Below are 8,253 nucleotides of genomic sequence, written 5' to 3'. Positions count from 1 at the left end.
TTTCCTGGCATTGCCCTTTGAACTACAGACAGGAGTGTAGAGACAACTGCGAACCCAGCTCCTGCTGACTGCAGTATCACCAGCAAGAAAGGTCCTGTTTCTCACTTTGCAGTTACTTCTCCATTCCAAAATAGTACCAAACTCCTAAGCTTCAGGTATTTGTTTCTTAGGCCTCTTGGTCATTCACAACTGTGACAAAATCTTTAGAAGGCTCCTGTTTTATGTAAATTAACCCCCCCCCCCCCCCAGATGTTCCCATACCCCAATATTATTTCAGACTATTTGGGACAGAAAATAATATGGATACATAGAGCCTCCATTTGTTCAATTTCAGTTTTTATTGCAGAAGGGTTCAACAATGAACATAAGTCAGTTTACAGGAATTAGTTCCTTCATTATTCTTCCACATGTCTGACCTGGCTAATTTAGGGAAAATCTGCTACAAAGAATAAGGAATAGGAACTGATAACCACTTATCTAAGGACTATTTCAAACATAGACCAGCATGTGCTTTTCCTCAATTCCTTGTACTATTCACTAACTGAAAAACTAATTCATTCTAATATAATAGGTGTAAAGATCCTAAACATACACAACTCAGCAAAATGTAAATAGGCAGAGTATTGAGCTAAAAGAGTAAGGACAAGCAAATTTAAAACAAATAAGACAACCTGACATTTATTGAATCTGTGGAAGCAAATTTAATCACAACTTCATCACTTGGGACCACATATAAAGTTGAATTTGGTTGTAAGGAGTATCAGGTACCTCAATGCCCAACTCCCATTGACTGAAAGAGCAATGCTCACCTAGGAAACTGAACCTGGAGTTTAGCTGTCATGAAGTTAATGAAGTCAGCACGGAAATTTCTATTAAAAATGTTGCTTAACACTAGCAGAGTGATGATCTAAGCAAGTATCCTGCACACTTGCCCAGAGTGGGCCTTCAGTGGATCCCTCCCAAAGAAGGGCATTTCAGTGGGCCTTAGCAGAGGGAGGGCTGGGATCTCTGTGCCTGAGAGCACTCGGTCCTCTATCAGGAGTTGAGTGCTCTTGATGATTCCTCCACATCTCCAGCCAGCCCCACAGAAAGGCAGGCACGTATCCTCACCTGCCCCATTTTGTGTCCTGATGCCATGGGGAGGGAGGCTGTGCACTGGCTGTGAGAGCTCTTCTCAGCAGCTGTGAAAGCACAAGAATAAGTAACTGAAATTAAAAAAAAAAAAAAAAAAAGGCTCCAGGAGCCTTGAAACACCCAAATCGTACCCAAAACCTGCCTTCAGCTCAGGCAGGGGCAATGCTAGCAGATTGCTGGGTGGTGAGGGAACGGGCCCAGGGCCTTCGGCCTTCTGTGGGGACACCTGGTGGTGGCCGCGGGGCTCTTACAGCCAGCAGAGTGTGTCCACGGTCCATGACATGGAGCATTGCCTGGAAAAAAAAAAAAAAAAAAGAAAAGAAAAAACACCCAAAACACTTCGAAACAGCACTTAATACCCTCTGGAACACCCTTCTTATTCTTCAAACAGAAGCAGCTCATGTCACTCAGAGGAAAGTGTTTACAAAGAGGAATACACTCTATAAACTGGCTGTAGGCCAGTTGAGCCAGTTTCCTTGCAACAGACTTTCCTCAGTGACTTGAGCATTAGTTTTCGCAGATGGGACACCCTGGGAATACAGTTTGCTTGGAAAATTGTTTAGGGTGGTTAAGCTATACATTTTTCCTATTCCAATGCACTTGGAGGGTGACCTTTCAGGTTGAGGATTGAAAAGTGTGCATTTAGGAAACAAATTACAAGGTATTCTTTTTCTTATCTAGTGAAGTTATCTTAATGTGGAAACTAGAGTTTGATAGTTTGTGCCAATACAGCTTTTTTAAGGGACTGTACCAAAGAAGCTGTCTTGAGCCGCATCCCCACCCCCCTCAACCAGAGGATGTCTATCACCCCACAGGAACAAAGACAACACTGCATTTTTCTTTTTATTTTGTACTTCTTTGGAAAATAAACAGAGGCATTCCTGAATTTATTATGGTTGTATTAATTTTAACCTCCCCCATAAATTTAAATATTTTTCTATAAATGCTGATTCCTGAAAGCATTGTCAGCCATATACAGGATTTACTCACTTTCCACTAAGTCCCATTACATTCCTAATTAGAGTAAAGCCACACATGAAATTTGGAAAATATTTTTTCTATTGAAAATATTTGGCTTAGTATTTATCAGCTTATCTCCTATCTATAAATTCACAGAAAGCCATATTGCTAGTGGTAGGATACACAATTTAATTTTCAAGAACTGAGTATAAGATCAGTATTGAAACAAAGACAGTATTTTCATGGGTGTCTGTAATTAAGCATCTAATTTCTTGTTTCATTTTCTATACACGAGTATTTAGCATCCTAACAGTGGAAATAAATTAAAATGAACAGTCTTTATCCTGAATCAAAATACCCCAGTAACTGAAAACTAGTATTATTTTGGGTTTTCTGTCCATCTCATGAATTAAGCAGAAATGAAACATTCTGATGAATGTTTGTCCCTTCCAGGCAAAAAGGCAGAAAGAGTGATTTATTCTTACAGTAGCTTGGATAAAATCCAGAATGGCAGGGTTCCAGCTTGCTCTAGCAACACTCAAAGTGCAGCTGATTTCAATAAACACTGATATCTTAATGCTTATTTTCCATAAAGCCTCATCTGTGGCTTTTCCAATGATCAAGTTATCTCAACTAACTAGAAGCTTGTTTTGGGGAATAGAAAATAAAGGATTCATAGCAATTTAGGATTTTTCCCCTCTACTAACAATAATTCTGAGGACGAGCTAATTCTAAAAATGCCTTGCCTGACAAGTTAAGCCCAACATAACTCTATATTATGAAACCTCAGGGTTAAAAAAAACACACATGTCAACAACACAGCCCACAAGGAGGTCACAGGTCCCTTTGTGTTTAGGTGACATAACTCTGGGTGTAGCCCAGGCTACTTCCTAGGGGGTGCAAGTTCTGCCTTGCTGCACTCCTCCTTGCCCCTCCAGTCATTCCCATTACAACTGCAACCGCTTCACCACAGGGACCCTCACTCATCCCCTTTGCCTATTGCCAGGGCAGAGGATTCCCAGTCCCAGGACGGGTCTCTAGGTGCTGCTATAACACCAATAATAAATACTCTTAAAACTATTTTTCCGGATATTAAATTGGTACCAAGACTCCCTGGTGTAACTCCTCTGAAAGAAGTGAATAGAAATGTGACACTTATAAGTCAACTGTGGTTCTGACACTGCAGGGCTGGCTCCTAACCCATGCCGTATCTCACCAGAGTGACCAGCTCCCCATTGCCAGTGCCAGAGCATGAGGAGGGTCTGTCTGCCCCAAGACTTGGGATCCATGTTTCAGGTGACTAATGCTTTGATCCAGCAGAAACACGGTATGTATATGCCCCTTTTAAACTAGTACATCACGAATTTTGCAAGTTCCCTTGAACTTACTGTCTCAGGAAAAAGAAAAGTGTTATTTCCAGCATCTTCTCATAAATCTCTCTCCTCAGTAGTATCAGCAAGAATGCTGACTGGTGACCTCACAAGATCAGAGTGTGATACACAAACCAGTCATTAAATCCTAATGAGATGAGGTAAACCAAATGTCTCCAGTACAGATTTTGCCCCTGCTTATAATATGTGTACCTAACATCTCTTAGCTCTAGGGCAGTCTCAGCATTATAATAGGAAAACTGCTAATACAGCTCAGCCACAAGATATTTTTACCCATGACTTAGCGGTTTAAGCAGCTGCAAATTTTATATAGCATCCCTACCACATATTTTTTGATGCGGACTATTGTGTGGGACTGGAGTGTGCTTTACCAGTTAAGTCCAACACATTATGAGCATGAGCTTTCAGACCATGAGGTGTGCAGCTACCTTCTTCAGACAGAAAGAAAGAAAAGCAACAAATACAATGAGAGAGGGAGATCACAGAATCACAGAATTTCTAGGTTGGAAGAGACCTCAAGATCATCGAGTCCAACCTCTGACCTAACGCTAACAGTCCCCACTAAACCATATCCCTAAGCTCTACAACTAAACGGCTTTTGAAGACTTCCAGGGATGGTGACTCCACCACTTCCCTGGGCAGCCTGTTCCAATGCCTCACAACCCTTTCAGTAAAGAAGCTCTTCCTAACATCTAACCTAAAACTTCCCTGGCGCAACTTTAGCCCGTTCCCCCTCGTCCTGTCACCAGGCACGTGGGAGAACAGGCCAACCCCCACCTCTCTACAGTCTCCTTTAAGGTATCTGTAGAGAGCGATAAGGTCGCCCCTGAGCCTCCTCTTCTCCAGGCTGAACAAGCCCAGCTCCTTCAGCCGCTCCTCATAGGACTTGTTCTCCAGGCCCCTCACCAGCTTCGTCGCCCTTCTTTGGACTCGCTCAAGCACCTCGATGTCCTTCTTGTAGCGAGGGGCCCAAAACTGAACACAGTACTCGAGGTGCGGCCTCACCAGAGCCGAGTACAGGGGGACGATCACCTCCCTAGCCCTGCTGGTCACGCTGTTTCTGATACAAGCCAGGATGCCGTTGGCCTTCTTGGCCACCTGAGCACACTGCTGGCTCATATTCAGCCAACTGTCCACCATCACTCCCAGATGGTGTCACCCTGACTAAACAGAGAAAAGCAGATATTCAGTTGCTAGTTATGAACTCTTATCTTGCACTGGAGCAGAAACATCTCACCCGCACTTGTAGAAATATTTTGAAACTGACAGGGAAAATCAGCTTATACAACCTTTCATTATTATCAGTATAGTTACCACTACTATTATTAATTCCAGTAACAACACAACATTTTGTTTTCTAGTCTCACCATGTACTGATGATATCCCCAGTAGACTTATTGCCATATTGTTAAACAAGCTTCTGGACCCAATGTTCTTTAAAGACCGACAATCTAGCCCATCCAAATAGTGGTGTGCAAAATGATATCAAATAGTAGTTGATGCTACTCTAGGGATACACTTGGAAAAGAATAACCACAACACTTCAAAGTGGTCACGGCTAACACCTAGTTATAGACAATGTAAATTCCACTCATATAATATGGAGCTTCTAGTTCATGTAGTTGAAACTAAATCAAATTATGGAGACTGCCAGTTTAGAGGAAAAACAAATCACTATGATGCAAGCAGTGACCAGTGGAAATCAATGAAAACTAGATGTGTTTATTATTTCTTGCTGCTTAGGGCAGACTATTCCCCAGGTTTTTCTGGGTGAACTCTGGAAGTGTTAAGATGCTCAGGAGAGCAATCAACTTATAGGAATATCACCAAGGTCAAAACTCACCATAAGAATTTTTATTGCTGTAGATGGAGCACAGCATACAAAGAAGCCAGCACGCCCTTAAAACTACAACAAACAATAGTGTACCAGGTAGGAAAACAGGCAGTTTTCTTTTAAACTACTTTGTCCTAATGTGAAAAAAAAATCATAGCTACCAGAAAATGTTTTTATTATCTACTTTTCCAGGAAGTTTTAGGCATTAGAGAAGCATTGAAAACTCAAGTGGGAAACTGGGAAGATTTGAGGGAGATTTTGTTGCTAGATTTCAGTTTTGTTATTATCCTTTATATTACTGGGAATGCATAAGAGTAATAAAATTGGCCTACAGGAACAATTTAGTATTCAGTATATGCTCCTATCTTGTCTCTGCAGAGGACTAGCTCCTTTCTAAGGAGAAGCACAGAATCCTCATGTCAATAATTACCAAATAATCTGCATGCATTTTTTTTTTCCTAGCTTCTCCACCCCACCATATATTCATTTACCTGCTCAGAGATACAGCATTAAATGTACAGCATTCACAGGATTTTCAGGATTCTTTCAATGCAACCTAAAATACAATAGCTTCCTGAAATTTCCAGTTCAGATTAGACTTAGTCCTTGTCTTTGCTAATACCCTTCAACAAAAACTGCTAGTGGTTTAAAAAAAGTATTATGCCTATTTCCATATGCGTGAATCTTACATACTCCATTTTGCTTGAATGGTTTCTCACTCCTGTGTTGAACAAGGCAGGAGACGACCCTTCCTTTTGTCCTCCTTGTGCTGCAGACAGACATTGAGGCACCTGAGCCCTCCCTAGGGCAAGGCTAGAGAGCAAGCCAGGTTTCACCCCATGCTCTCACCCCATCGTAGACCTCCACATTACTGGAAAATGGGACATCCATAGTGAACACAGTCCAAAGCATTGGTTGCCCAGCAGTAGGTGATATCTGCAAGCAATTTCCTGCTCTATTCTGCATTGGTGCAGCCTCACCTTGAGTACTGTGTACAGTTCTGGGTACCACAGTACATGTACAACAAGGATATGAAGCTGTTGAACAGTGTCCAGAGGAGGGCTACAAAGATGGCGAAAGGCCTATAGGGGAAGATGTATGAGGAGCACCTGAGGTCACCTGGCCTGTTGAGCCTGAAAAAGAGGGGGCTGAGGGGAGACCTCATCAGTCTACAACTTCCTCATGACAGAGAGTGAAGGGGCAGGCGCCAATCTATTCTCTTTAGTCACCGGTGATAGCACCCTTTGGAAAGGTGTCAAGCTAAGGCAGGGGAGGTTCAGCACATTCTCACAGTTTCCACTTAGTGAAAGCAATGATAATGCCATCAGTACCTATCCAAATTTACTTACCACAAGGCAAAATTTGAATTCACATTAGGGCACCTTTTTCACACGGTCTGTTGTTCAATTTTAACAAATATTTAAGAACATTCTTCAAAGTCCGGTTTACCTGTAAGCACTTGAGCTTCTGAGCTCTATATATTCAATAATAATTTTATTATTATTATTTTAAAATATTTTTAGAGGCTGGAAAGGAAGCTTAGAATCCATGTAAGTAACTTCTCTGAAAACAGACAAGGTGAAGGAAGTACTCAAACTCCCCAACATGAAACAACTGTAGAACCCAGCAACACTTACCAGCCAGTTTCTGAACTTGAGTCACTTCCAAATTACTATATGGTGAAGTTGTACCACCAGGGTTTTACTGTACTGAGAAGGCACTACCAACTTAACTACCTCATAGAGTCTCTAAAACTATTTCACAGAGACAGTAGAAAACACAAAGAAAAAGCAGCCTGCTGGGAAATACTGAGCCCATTTAGCCATGACAGTAGAAAAACACCCTAAGTAACCTGAGCTTCAAGCTCCTCTGGAGTAGCAATTCTTCATGTGCGTCCTCGTGTTTCCTATATAGCAAAGGACAAATGATCCACACCTGGCAGATTTCACTAACAGGGGTGGAGCCAAGAGACCTTGTGGAATAGGCTCATCTACCTGGTTTCAGTCTTTTAAGGTCAATTAATTGCTCTTTATCACTAAGAGAAATAACCTGACAAGGGGCTTAGTGGTTAGAGTTGACCTAATGAATTAACTACAAAAGATGCATGAGGGTCATATTCCTGTTAGTCATTCTGTGAGGAAAATTAGTACAGAGCCTGTTCAAATAAATAAATAAGCAAATACAAAAATAAAAGAAAAAAGAAAATGACCTTAAAGGCAAAATTGCTACCATAGATTTTCATTTGTCTAGTCATGATAGATAAAGAATATAGCAATCAGAATTAATTTTCTTAACATTAGTGTGATTTAAATTTGCTTTTCTGAGATCTCTTCTCTATGTAGGACTTTTCAAAATCTATCCCCGTGACCTCTGACTACATTATTTGCTTTGGCTGCATATAAACTATCACTTATAAATGCCAGGATCCAGATCCTCACTCACTATTCAGGTCAAGGACTGGGCTGAAGGTTTGGGCTTAAAATTAGTTGCATGCCTACATTGCTGTTTCCTGGCAGGTCATGGGAAGAAGATTGGCTGGCTTGGGGGAGCTAATGTACATTTGGCTTTTAGGCTGCAGCCTCTAGATCTGGAAGTTTGAAGAGGGTTGCAGTCTCCAAGCTCAGATACAGCCACATATTAGTCTAGTGCAACTGATTTTTGTGTTCCTTGTACTAGCTGATCCTTCACCTCCTCTTCAGAGACAAGGACATGCGTCTCTTTCATGCTCCTTTGTTAGTAAACCAACCAGGATAGATTAAAGCCTCTTTCTTCAAGTCAGTAAGATACTGGGCTACAAAGATGGTGAAGGGCCTAGAGGAGAAGACATATGAGGAGTGGCTGAGGTCACTTGGCCTGTTCAGCCTAGAAAAGTTTTCTGTCAGATGACTGTATCTAAATGGATGATGCCATTATAGAAACATCCTCCTGTAGATC

General features: G+C 41.5%; 1 long non-coding RNA gene across 2 annotated transcripts; it reads right to left on the bottom strand.

Moving 5' to 3' along the window:
* Positions 1-319: 319 nt before the first annotated feature.
* Positions 320-7,224, bottom strand: LOC106020500 (uncharacterized). Of its 2 annotated transcripts, none has more exons than XR_001196032.4 (3): positions 6,957-7,224; positions 1,266-1,427; positions 320-1,181 (listed from the first exon to the last, which is right to left on the bottom strand). It is a non-coding gene; the product is annotated as an uncharacterized lncRNA (long non-coding RNA). The 2 variants fall into 2 exon arrangements; XR_011807284.1 differs by having other exon boundaries at positions 1,277-1,427; positions 6,957-7,223.
* Positions 7,225-8,253: the final 1,029 nt, after the last annotated feature.

Source organism: Anas platyrhynchos, chromosome 2 (genome assembly GCF_047663525.1).
Source record: "Anas platyrhynchos isolate ZD024472 breed Pekin duck chromosome 2, IASCAAS_PekinDuck_T2T, whole genome shotgun sequence".
Taxonomy (NCBI): domain Eukaryota; kingdom Metazoa; phylum Chordata; class Aves; order Anseriformes; family Anatidae; genus Anas; species Anas platyrhynchos.
This window is presented reverse-complemented; position numbering and strand designations above follow the sequence as displayed.